The 18,185-nt window shown below is 42.3% G+C and overlaps 1 pseudogene; it reads left to right on the plus strand.

Annotated features, from left to right (window-relative positions):
* The first annotated feature begins 2,230 nt into the window (after positions 1–2,230).
* Positions 2,231–2,668, plus strand: LOC109552918 (transcription initiation factor IIA subunit 2 pseudogene; annotated as a pseudogene).
* Positions 2,669–18,185: the final 15,517 nt, after the last annotated feature.

Below are 18,185 nucleotides of genomic sequence, written 5' to 3' on the forward strand. Positions count from 1 at the left end.
GTCATTCTTTGTGTGGTACACAAATTATTTAAAGATGACTTTCCCACAGTAGAACTAGCCAGCTTAATTCCTCAGGTAAAGACTTAGGAATGGCTTAAGATTGTTTTGAGTTTTCCTCAGAAAAGGCACCTTTAGCAAGCTCAGTGTCAGAAACTTGATGAATGTAATCACGGTCATCCTGAAGTAACGGTCCCAAATGACCAGAAATTGCTCTTTTCTATGAAAGAATATAGGGGCTCCTAACAGAAGTAACATAGCTCAAAGCATCTGGGGAGGAGTCTGGACATTTCAGAAGTTTTCAGCCTTAGGATTTAACAGGTGGAACAGCGGATAGTTTGCGTTGCTTGGTATACCTGGTAGAAAGGTTTGCAGCTCAGCTCTGGCCCACACAGAACTGTCCAGAGGTAGAAAGAGCTGTGAGGCAAAGTTTGTTTCCGTCTTCGCCCTGATTGACTAGCGTTGCAGTTAAACTCATGGACCCTGGAGTCAGACTGTCTGAGTTCAAATCCTGACTCTACACTTGCTAGCTGTACGACCTTGGACACGATGCTTAAACGTTTTGTGCTTCAGTTAACCTACCTGCAAACTAGAGATATCAGTAGACTTTACTATTGTGTGAATTAATCGACTTAATATGCATAAAGAACTTAGAAAAAGTGGCTGGTGCTGGTGTGCATGTAATAAATGTTAGCTGTTATTATTTTCATAATTGTTCCTATGTATGTACTTTTACATTCATTTTGTGTGTGTAACAATCACCTATCTAGTCCTAACAGTACATTCAGAAACATGAAATAAGTCAGGAAGAATTTTAAGGATGGAGAAACCTTCCCAATACTCTGAAATCTAATTACTCAAGTGCTGTCGACTTCAGACTCACAAATTACCTGATAAGCAAAGTGAGGGAAAATTGCTGTTTAGAGAGCAAAGGCTAGGGTTTTTCTCATAAAGCACAAGGAGGATTAATTGATGAAACACTAGAAGAGGAAAACACCTAGTTCTTAATTGACATGGGTTTTGTTTCTTTTATGGGGTGGATCTAAGGCATTCCAAGTTCTCTGTATACCCAGGCAAAGCTTCCTCTTTCTCCTGCCTATTCCCTTCCCTGAAATCCTTTCTTTATTCCTACTCATCCTTTAGGTTTCAGCTTGGATATTATGTCCCCTGAGAAGACCCCCTTCCCTCTTGAGCTCCGGTAGGAACCTGTTCTCCCACCCCGCAATTATAGCACTTAGCATATGCTGCATTGGAACCAATAGTTAACTTGTCAGCCTCTCCCATTGGACCACAGATCCCTGAGAACAGAAAAATGATCTATTTTGTTTATTATTGTAACCTTGGCACCCAGCACAGCACTTTATTGGTGCATGCTCCATAGAATTTTGTCGTGTTATGTAGGACATCCCAAGACCTCTAAACTTTGGTGCTGGTGGCTCTCATTAGCTTTGCATGTTAGTAACTGTGGACGCTGACGGAACTGGGTGAATCTAAGGCTTTTCTGGACACATTTTCATGTGCAGGGTATATAGGAAGGATGGATTAGGGTTCTGGAATTCCCGAGGCAATGGGAATGTGCTTCCGTTTCTACTTACTTTGCTTCCTTCTTCCTCCCTGCTTCAATCTTCAAATTGAATCTTTAATCCTAAAAAAAAAAAAAAAGAAAAGAAAAAAAGTCATCCCTGATAAATATACTGCAGGGATGGGACAAGATCTACAGTAGGCATTAAGATGGGAAAGAGGCCAGTCACTTTCCTGTTTACTTTTTGTGCCATCACAGAATACAGCCATATTTGTTTTTCAGTTGAAAGGTCAAGGCGGAGCCTTTATCTGTGAATGAACGGGTTGCTGTTTCCTTTTCCTTTTTTCTGGCATTAGGCTACTCTGAGACTTCCTCCAAAGGTTTATGAGCATCTTTGCTCTAGTGGATGACGTGGGGTTAAACTTCCTTTTGGAGGAGATAAACCTTTCCTGAGTCAGTCAAAGGCTTCTTGTTATTCAGATTCCTTTGTAAGTGTGGCAGGTTAACCGGCTGTGGCCTCTTCTATCATCTCATCTGCCTGTTTATCTTACTTGTTCATTTCTCTCTGCCAATAAGGATAGGAACTGGTCAGACTGTGTGTACAGTATATGCAAAATGATGTTGTTTTGTCCAAGGAGGAGCCCTTTACCTTTTTGCTACTTGAATAAGAAGAAAAGGTCTATTAAGATTGTGTGGGTCAGTGACTTGACAGATATCAATGCAAGCCTGAATAAGAAAAAGAATTTCTCCCTCCTAAGCCATGGCATATCCGTTGTACAGAAATACCACTTTGGGAAACAGTCTTCAGGAGAGCCTCGATGAGCTTACACAGTCTCAACAGATTACCCCCCAACTTGCCCTTCAAGTTCTACTTCAGTTTGATAAGGCTATAAATTCAGCATGGGCACAGAGGGTCAGGAACAGAGTCAATTTCAGGGGCTCTCTAAATACGTACAGATTCTGTGATAATGTGTGGACTTTTGTATTGAATGATGTTGAATTCGGAGAGGTGACAGAACTTATTAAAGTGGATAAAGTGAATATTGTAGCCTGTGATGGTAAAAATACTGGCTCCAATACTACAGAATGAATAGGGAAAAAAATGGCTTTTTAATGCTATCCTGTTATTGTTCATCGCTTTTTGAAGAGAAGCATGGTAGAGATTTTTAAAAAATTTATTCCGGCATTGCAGAAGTGACTGCACTGTGCCGTACTATCAGAGAGTTCCAGTAGAAAGAAGCTTATAACTCTGTACCTTCTTACATTACCTTTATTATACAGCATGAAGAAACAAAACTTTTTTTTTTTTTTTTTTTTTTTTTTTTGCCGCACGCGGGCCTCTCACTGTTGTGGCCTCTCCCGTTGCGGAGCACAGGCTCCGGACGCGCAGGCTCAGCGGCCATGGCTCACGGGCCCAGCCGCTCTGCGGCATGTGGGATCCTCCCGGACCCGGGCACGAACCCGTGTCCCCTGCATGGGCAGGCGGACACTCAACGACTGCGCCACCAGGGAAGCCCCAGAACTTCGTTTTACGACAAATCAAACATTGTGGCCTTCCTAAGACCATTCTTTAATAAATTCATTTTTAAACTCAAAAAAAAAAAAAAAAGGTTTGTGCTAGGTAATGATTATATGCCTCTATCTCTTTTAATTCCTGCTTTAAAAAGGAAGTGACTCATATGCTAGATAAACTGGACTTGAAAGAATGTCTAGCTTATGCAAAGCTCTTATTTACATACTAGTCTCTTTCATTCACAGGGAAATAGGGACTCGAGGACTTTGGGAGTTCCTCCCTTTTCTGTTTTCTGATAGGCAGTGACCTAAATGATCTCTGGAAGTTTGTTGTTGTTGTCAGTTTTCCCATTTTTTTTCCTGCCCTTAACGTGTCCCTGATGCAGCCTTTCCTTTCTCTGTTGAAAATATGAATTACATGAATGTGAGAGCAGAGACCAGAGAGATACTATAAAAATTTCTTCTGTCTTACATTCCTAACTCCTCAAAGCCTCAGATCCTTCATCACTAGTAGCTCAAGTCTGTCTACATGGGGCTTCATCTACTCCCTTCCTGACTTCCAGGGTTTAGTAAAGCAGTTTAGAGTACAGGTTAGAAGCGTGTGCCTTAGAGTCAGCTAGACCTGGACTGGTTTCATATTAGCTGGTAGTCTTGGAAAAGTCATTTAACCTCTTACCCTGTTTCCTCACCTGTTAAATGGGAATCCTAGTAATACCTGGATCACAGGACTACTGTGATGGTGACATGAGAATTTATGTAAAGCACATGACAGTATGTGGCCAGTGGTAAACTCACTCAGTATTTGAGATTAATAAGAATTTTATTTGTAAGCTTAGTCTTTAATTCTCTCACATTCTTTTTTTTAATGTCTTTTCTAAATCATGTCTTCAATTAATTTATTTATTTATTTTATTTATTTTTATTTTTGGCCGTGTTGGGTCTTTGTTGCTGTGCACAGGCTTTCTCTAGTTGCGGCGAGCGGGGGCTACTCTTCGTTGCGGTGCGAGGGCTTCTCATTGCAGTGGCTTCTCTTGTGGTGGAGCATGGGCTCTAGGCGTGCGGGCTTCAGTAGTTGTGGCTCGTGGGCTCTATAGCGCAGGCTCAGTACTTGTGGCGCAGGGCTTAGTTGCTCTGTGGCGTGTGGGATCTTCCCAGACCAGGGCTCGAACCCGTGTCCCCTGCATTGGCAGGTGGATTCTTAACCACTGTACCACCAGGGAAGTCTTCAATTTAAACCACTATTTTATTTCTCAGTCTTTGTTGAATAAATGAATCAACAGTGACTGAATGATAGTGGTCTATGTTCCCAATGATAAGAGCCAACTATATTCTCAAAAATTCTCATTTGTTCCTGAGATTCCTAGGCGGGCAGATCAATTGCAGGGTGAGGAGTTTATTCTGCCCAGTTACAGAGTTACAGGGGTTCCTAGAGGCCTGATTCCTCGCCCTGCTCCCTGGCTTATGAACCGGAGATGACCTCAGGCTGGTGTGATCCAGATCAACTCCCATTTGAGCCAGGTCCCAGCCAGACAGCAACAGGGCAGGGCACTAGGCAAACAATCCTCTCTTGTTTTCCCCTCCCTTAAAATATCCTTTCGTACACTCATAGATAGTTATTAACTTGACCACAGCTCATATATTAGTTCAGGTATAAATGACTAAAGAAGGAGTGAACTCATTTGAGTTTTTTCTCGTAGCTTCCACTTTTAACTCCTTTAATATTTCTTTTGCTCTATGAATATTGCTCTGGTGCATATTCATTGGTTTGTTTTTTCCATGCCATTCTCCCACTCCCAACTAACCACTAACCAGTGGTAAGTAGAAACTTGAAGGCTTTAAGTTAAAGAGTTAGTGACATGGGACTTCCCTGGTGATGCAGTGGTTAAGAATCTGCCTGCCAATACAGGGGACACGGGTTCAATCCCTGGCCCTGGAAGATCCCACATGCTGCAGAGCAAGTAAGCCCGTGCGTCACAACTGTTGAGCCTGCGCTCTAGAACCTGCGCTCTAGAGCCCGCGAGCTACAACTACTAAGCCTGCGCACCACAACTACTGAAGCCCGCACACCTAGAGCCCGTGCTCCGCAACAGGAGGAGACACCGCAATGAGAAGCCTGCGCACCACAACGAAGAGTAGCCCCGGCTCGCCACAACTTGAGAAAGCCTGCGCACAGCAACGAAGACCCAACGCAGCCAAAAATAAATAATAAATAAATAAATAATTTTATATAAAAAAAAAAGTTAGTGCCATAGTCCTTACATTCATGTACTCAACAACTATTTGGAGCACCTTCTGTGGTCCAGGCACTGTCTTCAATGTTGGGTGTATATTAATTTTTTTAAAAAGAGAGACATGGACCTTATCGTTACAGAACTTATAACTGAGCCTCATCTTTATGGGAGATTTTAGTGTTCTTTTAGGACCCATCCAGCACCCAACCTCACACTTTTATAACTGTCTTAATTCTATTTGACTTTCACCTCCATCCCACTTCAGCCATCCTTTTACATAGGCACTTCATAGGCATTTGCAATTACACTTGACCTTGTCATCGCCCAGAGCTGAAATCTTAAACTCCATAGACTGGCTTGCTAACCACAGGCTTACAATTCTTCCAGCTTTCTCACCTCCATTTTCCAGCCATGCATTTTCTTCAAGACTTCCGGTTCCTTTTTGTCCCTATCATGTCAGTCACTTCCATATTTTCACATACTTCCTATCCAGCCTAGACAGGATGATGGCTTAATGCTTCACTTTTTCTCTAGTCAATACCATCGTATCCCTTCTGCTGTCATATTCTTCAAGATCCTTACCCTGTTCCAATGCAACTTCTTCACTTTCACATCTAGCCTTCTGAAGGCTGCTAGGAAAAAAAGTCACTCAGCTTTGTTGCAACAAATTGATTGTGTTCAACTTTAGGCAGACTTACAATGCTGCATATTAATCTTTCTATGTGTCTTGGGTTATCACTTTCATTCCCCACAATTGCCTTATTTTTTTCTTCTGGCGTTTAAAAGTATGTATTTTTAGTTTAAAAACATTTTTATTATGGAAAATTGCAAACATTTGTAAAAGCATAGAGAATAGTGTCCTAAACCTCCACATATCTGTTACTCAGCTCGTGACCAGTCTTGTTCCATTCTGGCCTCTATCCCACCACCAAATTATTTTAAATCAAATCTTTGACATCATATTATTTTATCTGTGAATACAGTACGTACTCTAAAAGATAAGGACACTTTAAAAAACTAAGCACAATAGCATTATCTCAGTAAAAAGTTAATAGTCATTTTCTAATACCACTAGACATACATACAGGCAGTTTTCACATTTCTTTGTTGCCTTTTGACTTTTTAAAAAAAGTTTGTTTGAATTAGGATCCAAATAAGGTCAATATTTTGTGATTGGTTGACATGTCTGGTAAGTCTCTTTTAAGGTAAAGTTTCTTCCTCCTTTTCTCTTTATATACATATACGTATAGTTTTTGTTTGTTTGAAGAAACTAGGTCCTGTGATTGCTTTTGAAACCATTGCTATATTACTGTGACCAACTCTCTCATTCCTGACAGCTGATCAGGATTTACAGTAAGAGTCTCTTAACTAGTACCCTTAACTACCTATACTCCTATTAGCACTTGCATCCATCCTTCCCTCCTCTGCTGGTCCTGAGAAAAGTGTCCCTTCTCCCTTCTATCTAAGGCTAATTCTTCCGTCAGCGCCCTTGGTCTCTCTCCACCAGCTTCTTAGGAAACGCCCTCCATTTTTTATCCTCCCTCTCCGGTATCTTTAGCCTCTCCCTGACTCTATCGCTCTCAGGACATAAACACTGAAGGGCTCTCTCAACTATACAAACAAAGTAACCAACCAAATAACACACACACACACACACACACACGCACACACGCACACACGTACGAGTACCCTCGGTCTTGTGTCTCATTTGGATTTTGGTCCCATCTCTCACATTCCTTTTAAAACCAAGCTTCTAAAAAATCTCTTCATTCATTTTTTCCACACTTTCAACTTCCATTTACTCCCTAACCCACTGCCTGACTTCAGTTTCTATCACTCCTCAGAAATAGTGTTTTCCTTTCCAAGGGCACTAAAAGCTCCTGACTAAATGCAATGGCTATGGTCTGAGTCTTTATTTCATTTGATATCTCTGCAGCATTTTACAGTGTTGGCCACGCCATGCTTCTTGAAACATCCTTCAGCTTCCATGAATTGGTTTCTCTTGGTTTTCCTCCTACTTCTGTGATTGCAACTTCTCAGTTCCTCCAAAGGTCTTCCTTCTTTATCTGCCCTTGGATTTGAGCCTTTCGTGAGTTCTATGTACTTTCCCTAGGTGATCTCATATATGCCTATGAATTCAACCATCACCTTACAAGGACTCCCAAATAGATGTCTCTGGCTCTGAAATCTCTCTCCTGAGATCTGGGTCTATGTAGCCAATTCCTATTGGACAGACACTTTGACATCCCTTAGACAATTCAGTCTCAGTTAGCTTAATTCATCCATTATCTTCCCACTTAAACTTCCTCTACTTTCTGCCTTGTCTGTCTTTGTGAATGTTACGACCTGGTTACTCAAGCCAGAAATTTCGTAATTATCCTTGATGTCTTCCTCTCCCTCCCTGTTCTCTTTTCTCCCGTTGCTAATAGATCACCAGCTCATATTTATCTTAATATTAATAGCCCACTTTGCACATTTTTCTTTGAAGCTCCTTTCATCTTACATAGATGACTGCCATAGCCATGGGTCATTCTGCCTCCTGCCTAGGACCCTCCAGTTCACTTCCCACAATGCTACCTGATCATATGAAATCCTTCAACGACTTTCCATTCCTCCAGGAAAAGAAAGAAGCTTGTTAACACAGTGTATAAAGCCCTGATTAGGTCTTCACCTCTTCAGCCTCCTTGTCTGTCATTCCCCATTCCCCATCTGATACTCAACCTTTGCGCTTCAGCTAAGGGGTCATCTCTTCTAGGAAGTCTTCTCTTCTAGGAAGTCTTCTCCCTGTAGTCCAGGTTAGGGGCTCTTCTTATCTATCTGCCTTGAGAAATCCCCCCATGATAGGCTCACATCTCCACCCTGTCCTCCTTCACCTACTGACTTGGCTGGTGCTCACACACGTAGCTACCTAAGTCATGGACCAGCCAGCTGGGAAGGATCTCCTCATTTTGCCGGTAAAGATTTGTCTGTTTGCAACTTGCTATCTTTAAGGAGGGAAGCTTTTAGCAATGCAAAAACTGTTTACCAAGGACCTGCCATGGGCAGGGCTCTGTGTTAGACATCTTCAGGGTATAAAGAAAGAAACCGTTCCCTCAGGTTGCTTAGTGGGGGAGGGGAGATAAACTATCCACTTAAATAAACAGAATGCAATCAATAAAGAGGTACAGCTACAGTGCTGTGAGACTTCAGAAGAAGGTGTGATAAAGGGCCCTGAGGTCACCAAGGGGGTCAAGGAAAGCCCTGTTGGGGGGCTAGTGTTTGAGCTGAGCCTTGAAAATGGATGGATCAAGAACAACTATGGAGGGAAGAGCATTTGGGGCAGAGAAGCCTGTGAAGGGAGAGGCAGAGACTAACTTGAATTTTAAACTATGGGCATAGTTTGCTAATTATCTGTCCTGGAATTAGCAGGCCCTTTCATGCTCCCTTAAAAAAGAAAAATTACAGAAACTAGATAGCACCCAATCATGGATCTTCTGCAATTTGAAAAAATATTTATATAAGCATACATATATTGTCCTGTACCATCATGCAACTTTGCCTGTCTGCTTTTTCCAAAAGCTCGAAAGGCAAAAATATTTTGTAACATTCATTTATGTATTCAGGAAAAAGTTACTGATCTTCGCTAAGTGCTGGGCTTAATGGCATCTGCAAAAGTAAGTAAGACAAAATCACTGCTTCCAAGAAATCACAGTGTTGTGGGTGTGGTAAGAGATAGAAAGGTTATCAGAGGTTAGAAAACAATAAGGTAGTGGATACTGTGACACAGGTCTGAACAGGTTGCTGTAGGAACTGAGCCCCTAACTCTGGCTTGGGGGTAGGAAAAACCATCAAAGAAGAAATGAAATCTGTGAAGTAGGCAGGGGTGGAAAAGTGTCCCAGAGAGAGCTACAATATGTGAGCAGGGAATGCGAGGTGAGAAAGGGGGACCAGGGTGGGTGGCTTTTTGTACTTTTGCAGATTTGCAAAAGGGTTTCAGCAGTCTTTCTTCCCTGATCTATATTGTTTATAAAAGAAGAGGGGAAATAGATTAAGTAGGTGGAGAAATACCACAAGGCAGAGGAGAAAGGCGAGGACCTCGTTCCACAGCTCTGTCTCTGCAATTCATACGCTGGGCAGTTGAGGAGAGTTACTTAATATCTCTGGGCATCTGTCAGTATGGGCTCTGGCCTAGTGATCTTTAAAACCTTTTCCAGCTTGAATGATATGGGGCCCTGTTTTCCATGACTTTCCCTCTGATAATAAAGCTGGACATATGTATGCTGATGGGTCAAGATCTTTGGTTCATTATTTGCTGAGAAACAGCAAAACCTGTTTTCAGACTTTTTTGTTTTTCCCCATGATGAGCAGTGTAAAGTTTTTATCCATCGTCAGCTGTTTTCCTTGGAGCGAGGGAGGGAAGCATCAGTTCTTTTAAAACATTCTGACACCTTTCCTTGCTACAGTATCAGTACTGCCCTGAACTACATAATATGGTGATAAGAACTGAAATTACTCATTGACATTATCATGGGGCTATTTTGAAAACATTATCTCATGTTCATTTCCTAGAATATCATCAAGTCTCTGCAATGTCAGTTCCTTAAAAGAGCATGTTGTTTTTGTTCCAACTGCAGCCAAACCGTGTTCGTGAATCATGTCTTCAGTACTGCTAACTTCCTTCTCTGATGCTGTGACCAAAAGTATAGCTTTGAGCAAACTATGCCGTAGCGGAATCTGACAGAATTTGCTAAATTTGAAGCTAGCTGTTTTCAGTCATTTAGCTTTACTCTTTATGTAGGTTATCTACATTGTAGGTTACTTATGGCATATTTCAAATCCTGGACTGAACTTCTACCATCATTACCTGTGGTGTTGTCATCTCTCTCCTCATATCCCCATCCTCCAGCAAGTCACCATGTGCTCAGGCAAAGATAACTAATTAATCCTCATGTTAGGCCAAGCATCTTTTCACAGCTGAATTCAGCATAAATTGATATTTTATATATTCCCAAAGATAGAAAAAGCTATCACTATCTGAGAGTTTAGTTTGACTTGTTTCCATTAATGTGGAAGATTGTTGTCTAATAATCAGAAACTTCTCTTGTCTGACTTTAAATCCTTATTCATGAGACCAGATGAAGTGAGCATTAATTAGTTTTTTTGTGTGTGTGTGCTACGTAGGCCTCTCCCGTTGCGGAGCACAGGCTCCGGACACGCAGGCTCAGCGGCCATGGCTCACGGGCGCAGCCCCTCCGTGGCACGTGGGATCCTCCCAGACCGGGGCACGAACCCGTGTCCCCTGCATGGCAGGCAGACTCTCAACCAATGCACCACCAGGGAAGCCCTCATTAGTTTTTATATGGAAGGATGCTTTTAAAAAGTTCTAACAAGCTCCAATTTTCTTTGCCTTTTATCAGTCAATTCATGCATTCACTTATCCAAAGCAATGAATTCATTTTTTATATTGCTCTCTAAACTACTTATATACAAAGCTAATTTTAGGCAGCATCCTTAAATAAGGTTAAAGCAGTATTAGTTAAGGGGGAAGACAGTCAGCAGTGTTTTATGATAGCCAAAGGCAGAGGAGCACGAGGTAAGGTAAATTTGGAGCTTCTGGGAAGCCCAGGGGCTTGATGGCTTAGATTTCAGTCCTTAAAACTTGTTTCAGTAACAGTCCTGCCTCTACTACATGAGTCATAAACATTAGCATAGGCCATACCTTCAGCCAGATGCCGTGGAAAATAGTTTGTTAAAACGCAAAAACTGAATGGCTATGTCTCATACTCAGCATGACTCTCAGGACTGAGTCTTTTAGGCCTGCTAATTACTTTTTGAGTGAATTAATGTATAGTAAACACGGGTAAGGATGTTGCCAGAGCATTATTAGCCAATGAGCAGAATTCCTTGCAAGGCAGATGGAGACTGAGACCAACTACCTAATGAATTTACATAAGGATCACATGAGGCCGCTACACAGAGAATTTAGCAATAAACAGTTCTGTCAACTCTTGACCTTTTCAGCTGTAGCCTTTCTTCCTGTATTTCTATGGAATAACACCTAATATATAATGATCAAGATTATGCTTATTTAATATAATACATTTTTTCTTTTAAAAGTATCTTTGTATATCAAACAGTGCTTTTTAAAATTTATGCAAGAACAGTGCCTTGGAAACTACATTTCTCTGTTATTTTTCAGATCATTCTTCTGGATACAGAAATAATATAATGAAGGTGGGATAAATGCAAAGGTTTTTATTGAACACTGCCTTATTTTAGATACTTTTTACTATTTAATACCTCATGTCTGCTAATTTAGGAGGAAAAAGTATTCTTTTGAAATCTTCTTTTGCGTAGGTTATTTTCCTTGTTATTTTCTGGGTCTGGACGGTACAAAAGGACTGATAAAATAGGTAAATGATAATGAATGTCGTTTCACAAGAACTTGACAGCCTCATGGCCTTCAGCCAGCCCCTCAGAATACCTACTCTTCTCTTGAACAATGACAGCAGGGCTGGGAGATGAGTAGCGCCTTTACTCAGTGTTTCAACACTGTGGGAAGGACCATGGTGGAAAGTCAGCTAGAAGCTGCCAATGCTAGTTACAGAAAAGAGAACTTTGAAAAGGAGTGAGAATGAACAGATAAAAACAGTTGACTCTAGGTAGGAGGTAGGTGGATGATGAACTGAAAAGTGTAGGCACTCTGAGATTGAGGTTCAGGATAAGCAAAGAACAGGGTGTATTCTGTGGCCAAGGGCCAGGCTGTTTGCATAGTGAGTGAAGCCATCCCATTTACTGTGTGTGCATTCACGGAGCCTTGGGGGTGTGTGTGTGTGTGTGTGTGTGTGTGTGTGTGTGTGTGTGTGTGTGTGTGTGTGTGTGTGTGTGTGTGTGTGTGTGTGTGTGTGTGTGTGTGTGTGTGTGTGTGTGTGTGTGTGTGTGTGTGTGTGTGTTGGGGGCTGGAGACAGAGGCAGACTTGAGAGAGGACAGTCTCCATCTAATCAAGTCAGTTGCTCTGTCCTTAGCTCTAGCCGATTGTTGCATGTCAACCTCATGTGTTACCAGTTTTCAAAAGACATGGGAAATCTGATACCTTAGAGGGAATAATCAAATGTAGCCTTAAAAACAATTATGTGAGCCAACCGACCGTATCTATGGGCTGATAGGAGCCTCTGGTCACCAGCTGGCCATCTTTATTCTAAGCTGATTTCAGAATTACATCCTACCTGTTGAGGCTTGTGCTACTTGTTAACTGGGTAGCCTTAATACCTGCATCTGAATAATGACTCCAAGAAGATTTAGCCCATTGGGTTGTTTAACTCAAAGAGTTTATGACATCCTTTAGTGGGAGGTATGTTACCTCCGAGCTCTGAGAGTCCCTACACTATTGTCCTACACTATTAGTAGTCCCTACTCATGGGAACATCTTGGGGTCATGTCCTAAATTAGGATAATCAGAGGTCTAAAAGAATCCTTAGAAAATGGTCTCCAACTTCCTGGTCAAAGGAAGATCTTACAGAGGCTTTATGAGCTAGAATGACTCTGTGTGTGTGTGTGTGTGTGTGTGTGTGTGTGTGTGTGTGTGTGTGTGTGTGTGTGTGTGTGTGTGTGTGTGTGTGTGTGTGTGTGTGTCTGTGTGTCTGTGTGTGTGTGTGTTGGGAAGCAGTTGGGAGGGAGAGGAGTTGGGGGGAAGAATCCCAGAAAGTAACCATGGACCCCAAGAGCAGTCCTCACTGTTAACAGTTGCTCCAGTGACTAAAGGGAGTTTCCTCCCCTGACTGTGGGCCTCCAAGGTTTCCCAGCTGATTACCAGATTTTCAGAAGCGGCTTGAGTCTTCTTTCCTCTCTGGTCCCTTAAGGGTTGAGGGGTTGCATTAGAAAGAGAGAAACGGATTAGTTAAACATCCTAAAGATTAAATGGTGGTTTTATATTTTGATTATCAGTGTTACATGTGAATTTCGTCTGTTGAAAAAATAAGTACAATGGTGTGTTAGTGTAGGTTCATCAGTTGTGACTAATGTACTCTGTGGAGGGGGGATGTTGATAATGGGGTAGGCTGCGCGTGTGTGTGGGTGAGGCTGTACAGGAAAACAGGAAAAGCTGTGTATTCTCTGTTCAGATTTACTGTGAACCTAAAACTGCTCTAAAAACCAAAGCCTATTAAAAAAAATAAGCACACCTTCTTCTAGTTCCTTTTCAACTCTTAGTACTCTATAAATTCATACATATTTATGGTGAAAAATGTTGGGACCCTTGTTCTGGTAGGAGTGTGCTAACATATTCCTTTTCTCTGTTTTCTTTACTCTTCCCTTTACCTCCCACCTGTTTATAGAGCCGCTGGCTTTGAAATCTTTTACCCTCCCTCTGAGCTTCACTCATGCTCAGGGGGGTGTCTGGTACGTAGCAGATGTTCAGTACATTTTATTGACTGTCTGAGTAAAGGAAGGAATGAATGACCCTGGCTTGGAAGTCGCGAGCCTTGGTGTGACGTTAGCCTCCATTCCAAACTCAAGGCGCATTTGTTTTGTGTTCGAACTCTGGCAGTTTGGGTTTTTTTTTTTAACCTACACTTATTTATTAGGAGTTAAAATGATTCCTGTTTTCAAAACAGGATGTTATCAATGGAAAATGATTTTAGACATCATTTAATCAAGTACTGGCATTTTTTAGATGACAGTTCATGTGTCTGTGCTCCTGTGTGTTTGAGGAAACAGAGGCCAAGAGAGATTTCCTGATGTGTCACTAGGCTGGTAGAGGGCAAGGTGGATAATTTGAAGCCCAGTTCCTCTGACTCTTAGTAGCACGTTTGTGACATGGCTATTCTCAGAGAAAACCTAACCTAGGCAGGTGCTCTGGCTGGTGACAAACGCCACACTGGTGGTGCCCTTCTTCTATGGGAACATGGATGTAACTTGTAGCTTTTCCTTGTCATCAAGCTAATTTCCACCACAGAGAATGTTTTTACTTCTAGGGAGGGCTATGTGGCTTCATTTTGCCCTAGAGCCGAAGTTTTTAATGGGCTTCTAATGTATATATGTGCATATATGTATATATATTTTATATATATTTCCCATCTTGCTGACATCAAGGAATTCTGAATGTGATCTTGTATAAATTCAGATTCCTGCTGAGAGAAGAAAATTCTATAAAGTGAGCCCTGCTGATAACCTATCCAACATTATGTTTTATCTGCCCGATCAAAACGGGTGTGAGTGCAAACACTTATCTTAGACTCATCTCAAGTTAAGCACTTTTCTCATCGTTGGCTTGGAAACCTCACCTGCCTGTGGTGAGAGTATGCTCACATGTAAGCTGGCAACAGAAACAGAGCAGGCATTCTGTTGAAGTGTGATCTTCAAGAGCATCAAGATGTCATTAAGAGAAGACTGGGGCTTCCCTGGTGGCGCAGTGGTTGAGAGTCCGCCTGCCGATCCGATGCAGGGGACGTGGGTTCGTGCCCCGGTCTGGGAAGATCCCACATGCCGTGGAGCGGGTGGGCCCGTGAGCCATGGCCGCTGAGCCTGCGCGTCCGGAGCCTGTGCTCCACAACGGGAGAGGCCACAGCAGTGAGAGGCCCGCGTACCGCAAAAAAAAAAAAAAAAAAAGAGAAGACTGGAAGCCCTTTGTAATTAAATGGAGAGAGATTGAGTTCACTTTATGTTTAATTCTCTGGAAAATATTTGTAGTCTTTGCTTGCCCTCCTTGCTAAATCATTGTTTTCCTGGCTGCCTAATGGCCCTCCCCACCCCCTCCCCAAGCATCGTAGAGTGGTTTTGGAAAAGACTAATGTTAGCTGTGGGTGCTTTTGGACATTTGGATTGATTGAAAGAAGAGGCAGAAACTGAGCCAATGGGGTGGATGATCCATAAAATGATTTAAGAAGTAGGAAATCCTTAGGGCCTATTTTAGACAAAATGGTAATAGCTGGGTAGGCCTCACGCCTTGTACTGATTACTCTTTATCGCTTCTAGAAAGGCGCTGAGGATGCATTTTACACTTTAGTATAAATTACATTAGTTTCACTCTATTCTTTGCATTTTAAAAAAGAACTAGCTAAGATTCCAAATACTTTTGGTCCCATGTGGCCATGAAGGTTCCACAGTAAGGATACAAGGAAAAATTTTCTGGGTTTAACTGAATTGAGATCTGATTAGATCTTAGCTTTAGTATTTCCCTCCCTCCCTGTCTGCCTTCGTTTGTTCATTTGTTCCTTCCCTCTCTCCTTCCTTTTCTCCTCTTCCTCCTTCTCCTTTATCCTTTTCCTCTCTGTTCCCTCCCTCCCTTCTTTCCTATCAAGAGAGGAAATGGAAAGAGAAAGGTGAAGCTGGGAAATGTGCTTTATAAACTATTCCTGCCAGGATAGAAAATAAATTACAATTTATCAATAGTAAAATTTAGACTCTTGAATATAAATAATTTCCCTTCTCTGCTTTTTGTCAGATGAGTAACTAGGGCTTGGCCAGAGAAATTTCATGTTGCTTCAGGCTGGACCTCCATTCTAGGGGGTCCCTCCTCCCTCCCCGTGAAAGGCAAGGGGAGGAGAGCCCAGGCCTCCGTGCTGCACCCTGTGTGAGGGCCTGGCACTCCAAGCATCCGTCTCCTGGAAGCAGAGGGGCAGCCTTGGCCTAGGCTGTTCCTTTGGTCCCCGGCTGTGTGTAAAGGGTCTGAGGTGGTGAATACGCAGGCAGCAAAAAGTCCTGTTACTTCCCTCTCTTTCCTTCCTCACTACGAGCCTCCCATAGCGCCTGGTCCATGGTGGGGAGCTCAGAATCTGTTGGTTGAACGAAGCATTATGAGACAACTTTTGGAGCTATTTTCTCAATCTCCTTAAAAGTTTTCAACTAGTACTTTCTGGTTTGTACTTTTGTGGGGTTTTTTTGGCCATGCTGCACGAATTGCAGGATCTTAGTTCCCCAACCAGGGATCGAACCCAGGCTCCGCCAGTGAAAGCGCTGAGTCCTAATCACTGGACCGCCAGGGAATTCCCTGTACTATTTTGTTTTAATCCTCCCCACCCCTTACCACTTCTTATCCTAAAAACATAACAGTGTATTTCAGATAATATGTGGATATTTATGCTTTGAGCGAGAGGGCATTAGGTATTAGAGAAATAGAAAGAGAGTTTTAGTAGTTTTTCCCTGGATATAATTTAAAGCAAGATTAAAAATAATTTCTAGTCTCGGGACTTCCCTGGTGGTCCAATGGTTGGGACTCCGAGCTTCCAATGCAGGGGGGCCTGGGTTCCATCCCTGGTCGGGGAACTAAGATCCCACATTCCTCAACTAAGCCTGCGCACCGCAACTAGAGAAGCCACAACTAGAGATCCCGTGTGCCGCAACAAAGACCCAGCGCAGCCAAAAAAAAAAATTTGCTAGTCTCAACCCATTAGTGGGTCATCAATTCAGTATAGTGAGTTTCAACTTGCAACAGCATTTTCTGATAAAGAAGAAATTGATAGGAAAGGGCCAGGGTGAGCTCTGTTTGGTGAAACTTCTGTTTTAGTCACACACCCATGTAAGGGTGTGTACTAGGCTGTGATGTAAGCGCGTTTCTTACAGTGGGTCCCTAGAGTTTGAAGCTATTGATCTAAGGCATTCATGCTTTCTTGGCTCAATTTAAAGTAACAAATGCTGTCTTTATAAGATCTTAAATCCCTCAGTTAACCACTGAGCTTACATTTCCAGTGAAGACTTCACTTGACCAGAAGTAAAACCTTAACAGATAACAAGGTAAGCAAGTAGTTTAAATACCTATTTGTACCAACAGTATTAAGACTGAGCTAGTGGCTTATACAATCAGCTCTCCACTGCTCCAAATTAGCTGTTAGCTGATCACATTTTGTAAAGAGGTCATCCACTTATTTAAAAAATCCTATTTTATTGTATTGGGAAGACGTGAGAACAAACTAAAACTGTTGTCAATGGAGATGGAAGCGTTTTTGGTTTTTTGTTTGTTTTATTTACCCAATAGAGCCCTGGAACAAACACGGTTTTATCTGGATCAGGACATTCAATTGTGTTGGATGCACGTGGTCAGAGGCAGAATAGAATTTAAACGTACAAGAGCAAAGCTCTCGGTGACATCCTCTGTTCCTTTCGCAGCCACTTGGCTGACTTGTTTTGCAGTCAGGATGGGTGACCCCCTGATGTGCTTATCTGTTTGGCCAGTTATCTGAATGGGGTCTCTCCAGAGGACTCTGGAGTGGGATTGTGTCATAGGACATGCATGCTGGGCTGGTGTTCACAGCTAGAGTGGAGGGCGGCAGAGGTGTGCCTGGCTGGGCCGGGAAGCCCATCTCAGCTTGCTGCTCAGGACACCAAGCCGGCGCTTGCAAAGGCTGTAATGCCCCACGCATGGCCGCCTTTTGGATGTGCGGTACTCAGACCCAAGCTGCTATTCAGTCTGACAGGGATGGAGGTTTTCATGCAATTTGCCCTGTATTGTACACAGGAAGGCACAAAGAAGCTAATTGATTTATAGACTTCTTTTAGGGAAAACAAAGCGTACAAAACAAAACAAAACCCTAACAAAACTTAAGCTCTATTTTTCCATCTGAACAAAACAAAACAAAACAAAACCCTAACAAAACTTAAGCTCTATTTTTCCATCTGAACCTGGTTTTGTCTTTCCTAGAAATAGTGCTTCTTAGATGGATTCACAGCTTTGGAAATTCCTCCTGTTGTTGAAGGGCTTTGAGACAGGTCAGTGGGTAAAGCTCACTGAAGCTGTTTGTATTTTTATTCTGTCCAAGAACTAGCCCACTTTCCCCGTCTCAGAAAATATAATGGTTCCCCAGACTCAGGAGTTGGCAGATGGCTCATGGTAATATATTGATGTTCCATTTAGAAATCTACCTTTAAATGTTGTCCTTGTTCTCTCCGCTCCCTCCTGTTATTTGAGAGGTCAGGGAGGGACAAAGACGTGCAGGAGGAAGGCTGTGAC

Source organism: Tursiops truncatus, chromosome 11, assembly GCF_011762595.2.
Source record: "Tursiops truncatus isolate mTurTru1 chromosome 11, mTurTru1.mat.Y, whole genome shotgun sequence".
NCBI classification, from domain to species: Eukaryota; Metazoa; Chordata; class Mammalia; order Artiodactyla; family Delphinidae; genus Tursiops; species Tursiops truncatus.